The sequence below is a fragment of the Micromesistius poutassou genome (genome assembly GCF_964030765.1).
Source record: "Micromesistius poutassou genome assembly, chromosome: 2".
Taxonomy (NCBI): Eukaryota; Metazoa; Chordata; class Actinopteri; order Gadiformes; family Gadidae; genus Micromesistius; species Micromesistius poutassou.
In genome coordinates, this window is record NC_140272.1 from 10,812,841 (window position 1) to 10,822,840 (window position 10,000).

The 10,000-nt window shown below is 43.6% G+C and overlaps 1 protein-coding gene across 1 annotated transcript in view; it reads left to right on the plus strand.

Annotated features, from left to right (window-relative positions):
* The window catches only part of grip2b (glutamate receptor interacting protein 2b), a gene marked incomplete at its 5' end in the record, with an annotated part of 112,167 nt that overhangs the window by 64,243 nt on the left and 37,924 nt on the right, over positions 1 to 10,000 (plus strand). The gene's annotated exons all lie outside the window — the stretch shown is intronic.

Here is a 10,000-nt window from a genome sequence, read left to right on the forward strand (position 1 = left end):
CTCTCTCTCTCTCTCTCCATCTCTCTGACTGGATCGTCCTGTGTGTCGGGGAATGGCTGCCGTTATGTTCTGTGGTTTGCGGAGAGAAGGGGGGGGAAGCAGCGTGGGTAAGTCTCGACAAACAAAGTACGTTCATGTGCGGGTCAAAAGACGCAGCAGACGCTGTTGTGATGTTATTCTTGTTACTTGGTTGTGCAGCGGTTTGCATTTATCTGATGCTACTCACATTTTTCTTGTAAGCGCTGATTGTTCTTCGCCTCACTTTTATGTCACTGGGGATTCAAGCGCAGTCTGCTAAATGAGTTAATTAGATGTAAATCTTGATGTTCTATGTGAGCGTGCCTCCGTCTGGTATCCGTAGCGATGGGGATGTTTGCGGTGAGGGTTTGGAGTGTGGGCAGCTTAGAGCTTGGGTGTGCTTGATTTGAACAGTCCTGCGTGCTGGCAGCTTCAGAGCTGCTATCAGAGGACTGGTTGAACCTGATTACATTCATACACTCTGTGTGAGAGCGGCTTCCATAGAACCCCAAAATAGTAGGGCGAAATGGTCATTTGACATAGTCATTTAAAATCTCAAATATCTACATCTTCAGATGTAGTCTTTGTAAATGATCATGTGCAATGCTGCTATAGAATGGTGTGTTTGGTGATCATGATGACACTGAGGGGCCGAGAATGGGTTTTGAAGCTCTTTTGGCCCAGTTGTTTCTCTGGCATATTCTAGAAGTTTTAATGATGTTTTGATGTTGTGTTCCTGGTGCGTCTCCGATGTCTCAATAATGGTTTCACTGGAGCATAAAGGGTGACAAGGACTCGTCATCTGGGTCCACATGGCATGTCCAGTGAGGCGAGAGACACATGATTTCCCCCTGACTGTGGGGATGAACACAGGGAAATGATGCAGGATGGATTCAGGACTGAGTGTTGCGTCTTTGGTCGTGTTTGAATGCCGTCTGCTGTCATGTGCAGTTCATGTATAAGCACTGATGAGCCTCCACACCCACCTACACTAGCCCAGTACAACACACACACACACACACACACACATACAAAACGGACACACAGGCATGCATGCACACACACACAGACACGCACACACACACAAACACACACACACACACACACACACACACACACACACACACACACACACACACTAACACACTCTGCACGCAGACACACACACACACACACACACACACACACACACACACACACACACACATCAAAAACGGATAAACAGGCACACACACACACACACACACACACACACACACCCTGTTTTGTCAGATGATAAAATGTTAATAGACAGAAGGTTGTGAGTGTGCTGGGTTGCATCGTAATGTCCTCTTAATGAAACTCCTATCCTGTTTTACCACGCAACACACACTCCCTCTACACTACTAAATGTTTCTTGCTCCCTCTCTCTCGCTCCTTCTGTACTCCTAAATGTCTCCCTCTCACTCTCTCTGTATTGCTCACTGTCTCCAGATTCATTATTCATTCATATTCATAAAATCGTAAAAAATACTATATAATACACAATATAAGACAACGATAATACATATATAATACAAATGTCTCTTGCACTCTATCTTACATTATTTCTTACTCTGTCTCACTATTTCTCTCTCTCTCTCTCTCTCTCTCTCTCTCTTACATATATAAATATATATATCATGTTATCTCTCTCTCTTGTCTGTGTGATCTCAATATGACCCCCAGACTTAATTCTCCTTCAAACTGCACAATAATCTTCTAATGAGCCAGACCTCCATACACACCAACCTACAGCAAGTTAAACACACTCACACACCCATGCACCATGCAAGCACATTCACAGAGAGAGAGAGAGAGAGAGAGAGAGAGAGAGAGAGAGAGAGAGAGAGAGAGAGAGAGAGAGAGAGAGAGATTGAGAGAGAGAGAGAGAGAGAGAGAGAGAGATAGAGAAAGAGAGTGGGACGGTGTGATCCATACAGGCTGTAATTAACCACAACACAAACTCAGCTAAAGACCCTAATTACTGCTGGTTCTGCTGGGAAGGTCGTGTGTGTATGTGTGTGTGTGTGTGTGTGTGTGTGTGTGTGTGTGTGTGTGTGTGTGTGTGTGTGTGTGTGTGTGTGCGTGCGTGCGTGTGTGAAGTATGTGAGTGTGTGTGTATGTAACATCCTGTATAACTCTGAGATATATAGATGGGACAGTAGGATTGATTGAAGCAGGATCGAGCTTTTGGTCATTGATTGCTAAGGTCTGAGTTTCAGACAAAGAGAGCAGAGCTGCAGAATAGATGGCCATTACACACTTCTATTGTGTACCTCCAATATGTGATGTGCTTTTGTATGTTACTGGGTGTGTGTGCGTGTGTGTGTGTGTGTGTGTGTGTGTGTGTGTGTGTGTGTGTGTGTGTGTGTGTGTGTGTGTGTGTGTGTGTGTGTGTGTGTGTGCGACTGTGTGTTTGTGTGTGTGTGTGTGTGTGTGTGTGTGTGTGTGTGTGTATGTATGTGTGTGTGTGTGTGTGTGTGTGTGTGTGTGTGTGTGTGTGTGTGTGTGTGTGTGTGTGTGTACTCTATCCAGCTGCACATGCAACCCATGATAACCTTGTTCCTGCTGTGTTCTGATTGGCTGTTCAGATGCTGGCCGTGGGTAATTAGCTATTGTCCTCATCAATGTTGGAACACCGTGAAACACACAATTAAATACACATACACACACACACACACAGATACACACAGAGCATCCAAATACATACTAAAACAGTGTCACACACGTTGGAAACTGAGTGTGTGAGTGTGTGTGTGTGTGTGTGTGTGTGTGTGTGTGTGTGTGTACATGTGTGTGGGCATGGAGATGTATCAGAGGTTTTCTGCAAGGTCCAACATCTGATCTCCCTGCTGGAGGAGAACCAGTCGGTCCAGAGGGAGACCAGACCCAGATCACATGATCAGAGCTGCCGACACCGCTGGAGAGGACAGATGGACATTTGCGTATTGTTTGCGACACCCAACCAACCTAAAATCCAGTTTTAGGGAACCTGACCGAAACCCAATGAGCAGACAAAGCCCTACTATGGTTAGGTAGCCTCAGAACCTAGAACCTAGACATATTGCAGTTACGATGCATGTCATTGGAACAATACCATTTACAGAGACTTTCTGGTAAAAAAATGGTCAATCATTTTGCAGGCCCGCTGTCGGACCCTGAGGGTCCGGCAGCGGGCCAAAGCCCACTACTTCAGAGAGGACTTTAGTGGTTGGGGTGTTCGACCTCCACCTAAAACCTTCTGGGTTAAAACCCCAATGTCCTCAATACTGTTTCTTGAAGACGTAAGTACTGTCTCTCCAAGAGCAAGATGTCCCCTAACCCTTGCATATAAATGACCTGTCTCTGCTAAATGCGGTTGGTTGGATGAGGTCGGTGTGTGTGTGCTAAGCTCGGCATATCAATGTGGGGTGACCACACATACAGTTGAACTACAACCAGTGGAGATAGAACCAGAACCTCAATACTAAATACTATGGTGTACTGTGTCAGTAATATCTCATGGTGAAAGTCTTCGCTGACTCACTGGTGAGTAAAAAGACTAGTTGGGGGACAGGGTTAAGAGAAATCGAGGGAGGCGAAAAGGCCAATATCTGCTGTGTGATATAAAATCCTCCACAGCATAATTACTAAAGTAAATATCCCCAAATGGTACTTTCCACTCCAGACTCTAACCACTAATTAAAAGACTGAGCAGGGACAGCATGGTGCCCAGACCCTAACTATTACAATCACTGCTTCTGATTGGTTCAAATGGGAGCCAGGTGTCATCTGCTGTATTATTTGAAACAATCCCAAAAAAATGTGGGTTGCACACACACACACACACACACACACACACACGCACGCACGCACGCACACACATGCATACTATCCGTGCACACTGGTCCCTCACACACCCACCCCATTAGAAGCATGTCTGTGGTTACTTAACGCTGAATTTGATGAATGCAGCTGAGGGTAAATCTCTGTCTATTGTTACTGAGAATCAACAGGTGGTTCCCTTTTCCCTTCAAACCTCCTGCTCCTCTTCTGCATCATCATCATTATCATAATCATCTTCATCACACTCTTCAGCATTATTCTCCCCATTATCTCCATCATCTTCTTCGCTGTTACCTTCAACATGCTCCTCGTTCATATCCTCATCTACTCTGAAGCAGACCAAATATAGTTTAAAACAGAGAGATACAGAGAGAACAGGGTAGAGCAAGTAGAAGCAAAGGACTAGCTTAAGCAGACAGACAAGAACGTAATGTACAACTAGCCAACTCATTAAAATGGAGAGGGTACAAAGTACAACCGAGCAAATGTAAAGTACAACGCCCTGAAACAGACTGGTAATATAGCCATAACATAGAGTAGTGTAGCCCCAGATAACATAGAGTAGTGTAGCCCTAGATAACATAGAGTAGTGTAGCCCCAGATAACATAGAGTAGTGTAGCCCTAGATAACATAGAGTAGTGTAGCCCTAGATAACATAGAGTAGTGTAGCCCTAGATAACATAGAGTATTGTAGCCCTAGATAACATAGAGTAGTGTAGCCCTAGATAATATAGAGTAGTGTAGCCCTAGATAACATAGAGTAGTGTAGCCCTAGATAACAGAGTAGTGTAGCCCTAGATAACATAGAGTAGTGTAGCCCTAGATAACATAGAGTAGTGTAGCCCCAGATAACATAGAGTAGTGTAGCCCTAGATAATATAGAGTAGTGTAGCCCTAGATAACATAGAGTAGTGTAGCCCTAGATAACAGAGTAGTGTAGCCCTAGATAACATAGAGTAGTGTAGCCCCAGATAACATAGAGTAGTGTAGCCCTAGATAACAGAGTAGTGTAGCCCTAGATAACATAGAGTAGTGTAGCCCTAGATAACATAGAGTAGTGTAGCCCTAGATAACAGAGTAGTGTAGCCCTAGATAACATAGAGTAGTGTAGCCCTAGATAACATAGAGTAGTGTAGCCCCAGATAACACAGAGTAGTGTAGCCCTAGATAACAGAGTAGTGTAGCCCTAGATAACATAGAGTAGTGTAGCCCTAGATAACATAGAGTAGTGTAGCCCCAGATAACACAGAGTAGTGTAGCCCTAGATAATATAGAGTAGTGTAGCCCTAGATAACATAGAGTAGTGTAGCCCTAGATAACATAGAGTAGTGTAGCCCTAGATAACAGAGTAGTGTAGCCCTAGATAACATAGAGCAGTGTAGCCCCAGATAACATAGAGTAGTGTAGCCCTAGATAACATAGAGTAGTGTAGCCCTAGATAACATAGAGTAGTGTAGCCCTAGATAATATAGAGTAGTGTAGCCCTAGATAACAGAGTAGTGTAGCCCTAGATAACATAGAGTAGTGTAGCCCTAGATAACATAGAGTAGTGTAGCCCTAGATAACAGAGTAGTGTAGCCCTAGATAACATAGAGTAGTGTAGCCCTAGATAACATAGAGTAGTGTAGCCCCAGATAACACAGAGTAGTGTAGCCCTAGATAATATAGAGTAGTGTAGCCCTAGATAACATAGAGTAGTGTAGCCCTAGATAACATAGAGTAGTGTAGCCCTAGATAACAGAGTAGTGTAGCCCTAGATAATATAGAGTAGTGTAGCCCTAGATAACATAGAGTAGTGTAGCCCTAGATAACAGAGTAGTGTAGCCCTAGATAACATAGAGTAGTGTAGCCCTAGATAACATAGAGTAGTGTAGCCCTAGATAACATAGAGTAGTGTAGCCCTAGATAACAGAGTAGTGTAGCCCTAGATAACATAGAGTAGTGTAGCCCTAGATAACAGAGTAGTGTAGCCCTAGATAACATAGAGTAGTGTAGCCCTAGATAACATAGAGTTGTGTAGCATGACTTACAGAGGGAGCACAACATCTGTCTCTGCCATTAGCCTCCTAATGAGGGCTGGTGGAACCTGCATTGTGAAGCAGGTGGAACATTAGCTCAGTCTGGCACTTCATTGTAGCGTTGTAACACTTTACCTTTTAACCTTTAACGCATTAGGGGACCATTTGTTTAACGTTTAAAGTTAAATATGCAGGCTTGTCTCCTCTTTGTCTTCAGAAGAAGGGGTCAGAAAAGAGGAAGTGTTCTGGTTTTGGGCGTCACTGAGGAATAAAGGAAAGGTCCACAGAGAGCCATTAATCCATTTCTGTGATAGTCTACCAGCTGAAGGGTCGTGGGTCTGCCCAGATGCCCTAACCCACCTGCTCCTCAAGACTTCTGAAGTCACTGGAAGTTGTTTTGGATGATACGTGATGAAACATTTATTGTATTCGTCTGGCAGCTTTTAAAAATAATTGTTCACATTCACACACAAAACACTCTGGTCAGAGCACTGGGGAATTTGCTGAAATAGAAAAATAGCACAAAGAGAGCAAAGGAAATAAGCCTCTCTCATTCAATTGAGCACACACACACACACACACACACACACATACACATTCAAACACACACTACACACACATACACACACACATAAACATTCAAACACACACTACACACACACACACACACACACACGCACACACACACACGCACACGCACACACACACACACACACACACACACACACAAACACACACACAAACACACAAACACACACACTATCACAGCATGAGATTTCAATTAAATTATATTTGATTGTGTAGCCCTTAATCACAGTTACAGTCTCAAAGGGCTTAAAAGGCCATATATTAATGTAATATAATTTGAATTTAATTTGAATTTAAAAGCTTTGCAAAGAACATCTGCACGAGTGTGTGTGTGTGTGTGTGTGTGTGTGTGTGTGTGTGTGTGTGTGTGTGTGTGTGTGACTAATGTTGGTATCCGAACACAAACATATATATCATAAGGACATGATGGTTGCAACTGGCACAACAGGGCCCACTGGCAACCGAACCGGCCCTCGAATCATGTCAGTGGACAAGGGGTAATTGTGTGTGTGTGTGTGTGTGTGTGTGTGTGTGTGTGTGTGTGTTTGTATATATGAGTATTATTTGTGACGTGTTTGGTTGATTGAGCCAATCCAGGTCCACAATGTGTGAATGGATTTGCATAATGCACAGTTGCCACTAGTGTATTGATCTATTTCTGCAGAAAAACCATATATATATATATATATATATATATAACTACTTATTATTCAACACGGAACTAGAGGGTGAGATACGAATGCATTTGAAATGATATACATGATTAATTCTAAACAAATATAGCAGCGCTTTTATTTTGAAAACAAACAATGTGAATAAATTTGATTTCAGCTCAACCGTAAAGGGCTCATTCAGTCCTATTGGTTTGCTCTCCTTCTGAAGGATGGGACGGACTGTAGTGGAGATGGAATTCAAATCATATTTTTTGTAGTTAATGCTGTGAATGTGAAGGTTTATCAGTGGAGAAAACAGCAGTGGGAAGTTGTTATTTGTTCACAGTCTCATCATGTCAGACTCTTCCTCTGTGTGAATGACTAGAGACTATACATCTCTGTAGGTATTCAGGTGGACATATGTATGCAGTGTATTTCTGTATGTATCCCTGCTCTGTAATGACAATAATCCCCCTATCCCCTATCTGCTCCTCAATGGCCTGTATCTGAATGAACTGTCTAACCCCTACCTGTTCCTCAATGGCCTGTATCTGAATGAACTGTCTAACCCCTACCTGCTCCTCAATGGCCTGTATCTGAATGAACTGTCTAACCCCTACCTGCTCCTCAATGGCCTGTATCTGAATGAACTGTCTAACCCCTACCTGTTCCTCAATGGCCTGTATCTGAATGAACTGTCTAACCCCTACCTGCTCCTCAATGGCCTGTATCTGAATGAACTGTCTAACCCCTACCTGTTCCTCAATGGCCTGTATCTGAATGAACTGTCTAACCCCTACCTGCTCCTCAATGGCCTGTATCTGAATGAACTGTCTAACCCCTACCTGCTCCTAAATGGCCTGTATCTGAATGAACTGTCTAACCCCTACCTGCTCCTAAATGGCCTGTATCTGAAATAACAGTCTAACCCCTACCTGCTCCTTGATGACGTGGTTCTGAAGTCAATATTAAACCACTACATACCTCTATATAGTTGGAGTCCATTTTACAGTACGCCTGCTAAATTACTTGGGTTATGAATGTATGAAAGCTCAATGGACTCATTTAGCCAAATGAGGCCAAATAAATCAAATTTACACATTCCCACGCATTAAAGGACTTGATTGTGGCACGTTCATCCATTTAGGACATGTTGTGAATTAAAGCCGTGGCATTTACGCTAACCACTCACTACTTATCCACTCTTATCCAGGGGATTAAAAACACAGTTTACATTCTGGCGTGTAACTCAACCTGTGCTTCAAGATGGCAGCTCTTAAAGTTCTGACACTAATCACATTCAAGTGATTCATGGTTTCTAATTCTCTTCCGATTCCCTGTGTTGGTGTGTGGGTAGCGTGCAGGCCAATCAGAACAAAGAGCACATCAGCCAGTTGAATACGATGAGCTTCTAAACCGGGGGGGGGTCACGTGGCTACAGGGCTTGTATGTGTGGCGTTACATTATAAAGATGTACATACATGTATTCATACACACACACTCACACACGCACATGCATGCACGCACACACGCTCGCACTCACACACACACACACACACACACACACACACACACACACACACACACACAGACGCAATTACGCACACACGCACACATGCACACACACACATGGATTAACAAAAGTACACACATGTATACTAATACACATGTACACACACACACACACACACACACACACACAAGCACACACTTATCCACTGAAATACAGAGATGTATACAAATACACACATACACACACAAACAGACACCAACACACACACACACACACACACAGTATTGGATGAATTGTGTTCCAGAGTTGTTTCTTATCAGCCATGGTCCAGGCGACTAATAAAAGGACTTTAAAGTAAAAGTGATTCCACAACTCAGAAATGATTAAACTTTTACCACATCCACATCCAGGGCCACAACAACAACAATGACCTCCTTCCCTGATCCAGAACCCTGTGATTCTGTCGGAAGAATCACCAAGCCACCAGATGCTCTGCTGCTCTCTTCAGAGCCCTGGCACCCGAGAGAAGCAGGGGCTCGTTAACCAGAGGAGGATGTATGGGGGGGGGGGGGGGAGTTGTGGGTAATGTAGTCTTTAAAGGGGATGTTTACCAGCCTGTGAGTAGTTGGAGTGGGATCAAACCTCTTGAGTTGGAGGTTTGAGTTTGATAAAGTGTTCTGGTTCTGAATTTGGCATTAACTGAAACAGGGAAATTGAGGTTTAAGTGGTGATGGACAGAGGTTTGAAAAGGCTAGTATGGATGAAAACCCTTGACCTGAAAACAATATTGCATTTAGTCTGCCAATTGTAGTTTGGAACATGGCCCTAGGGTCATGTCGCTCTCTCTCTCTCTCTCTCTCTCTCTCTCTCTCCCTCTCCCAAACAAACATAGCAGCTGTAAACCAGGTCAGACAGGTCTCCAGACCAGACTCTCTCTCTCTGATCAATGAGTCTGGGGTTGAGTTCACGGTGGGGGTCCGCTGCCATCTCTCCCAGCGTCTGTCTGTGTCCTGTGGTCTGGACAGCTGGAGATCGACATGATCCTTAGATGAGTCTTAGGGCACCAGATAAAAACACTTCCCCACCATCATGATGGTTTTTTTACTCAATACGTTTTTTTTACTCAATACTTAACCTTTGTTTGGGGTCAGGATAGTCTCGTGGTAAGGGTGTTTCCCAGCTGAAAGGTTGTAGGTTTGAACCCTACTACTTTAATGCATGTCTTTAAAAAAAGCTGATCTGGATATAAATGTTGACTAAATAATAAAAAGTAGGGCCCATAGTTTGCTCATTTTATGCTAGCATTATATGTCTGCCCATTCAGCAGCCCTTCTGGAAGTTTTTTCCGCCCTCTGGGTTCAGT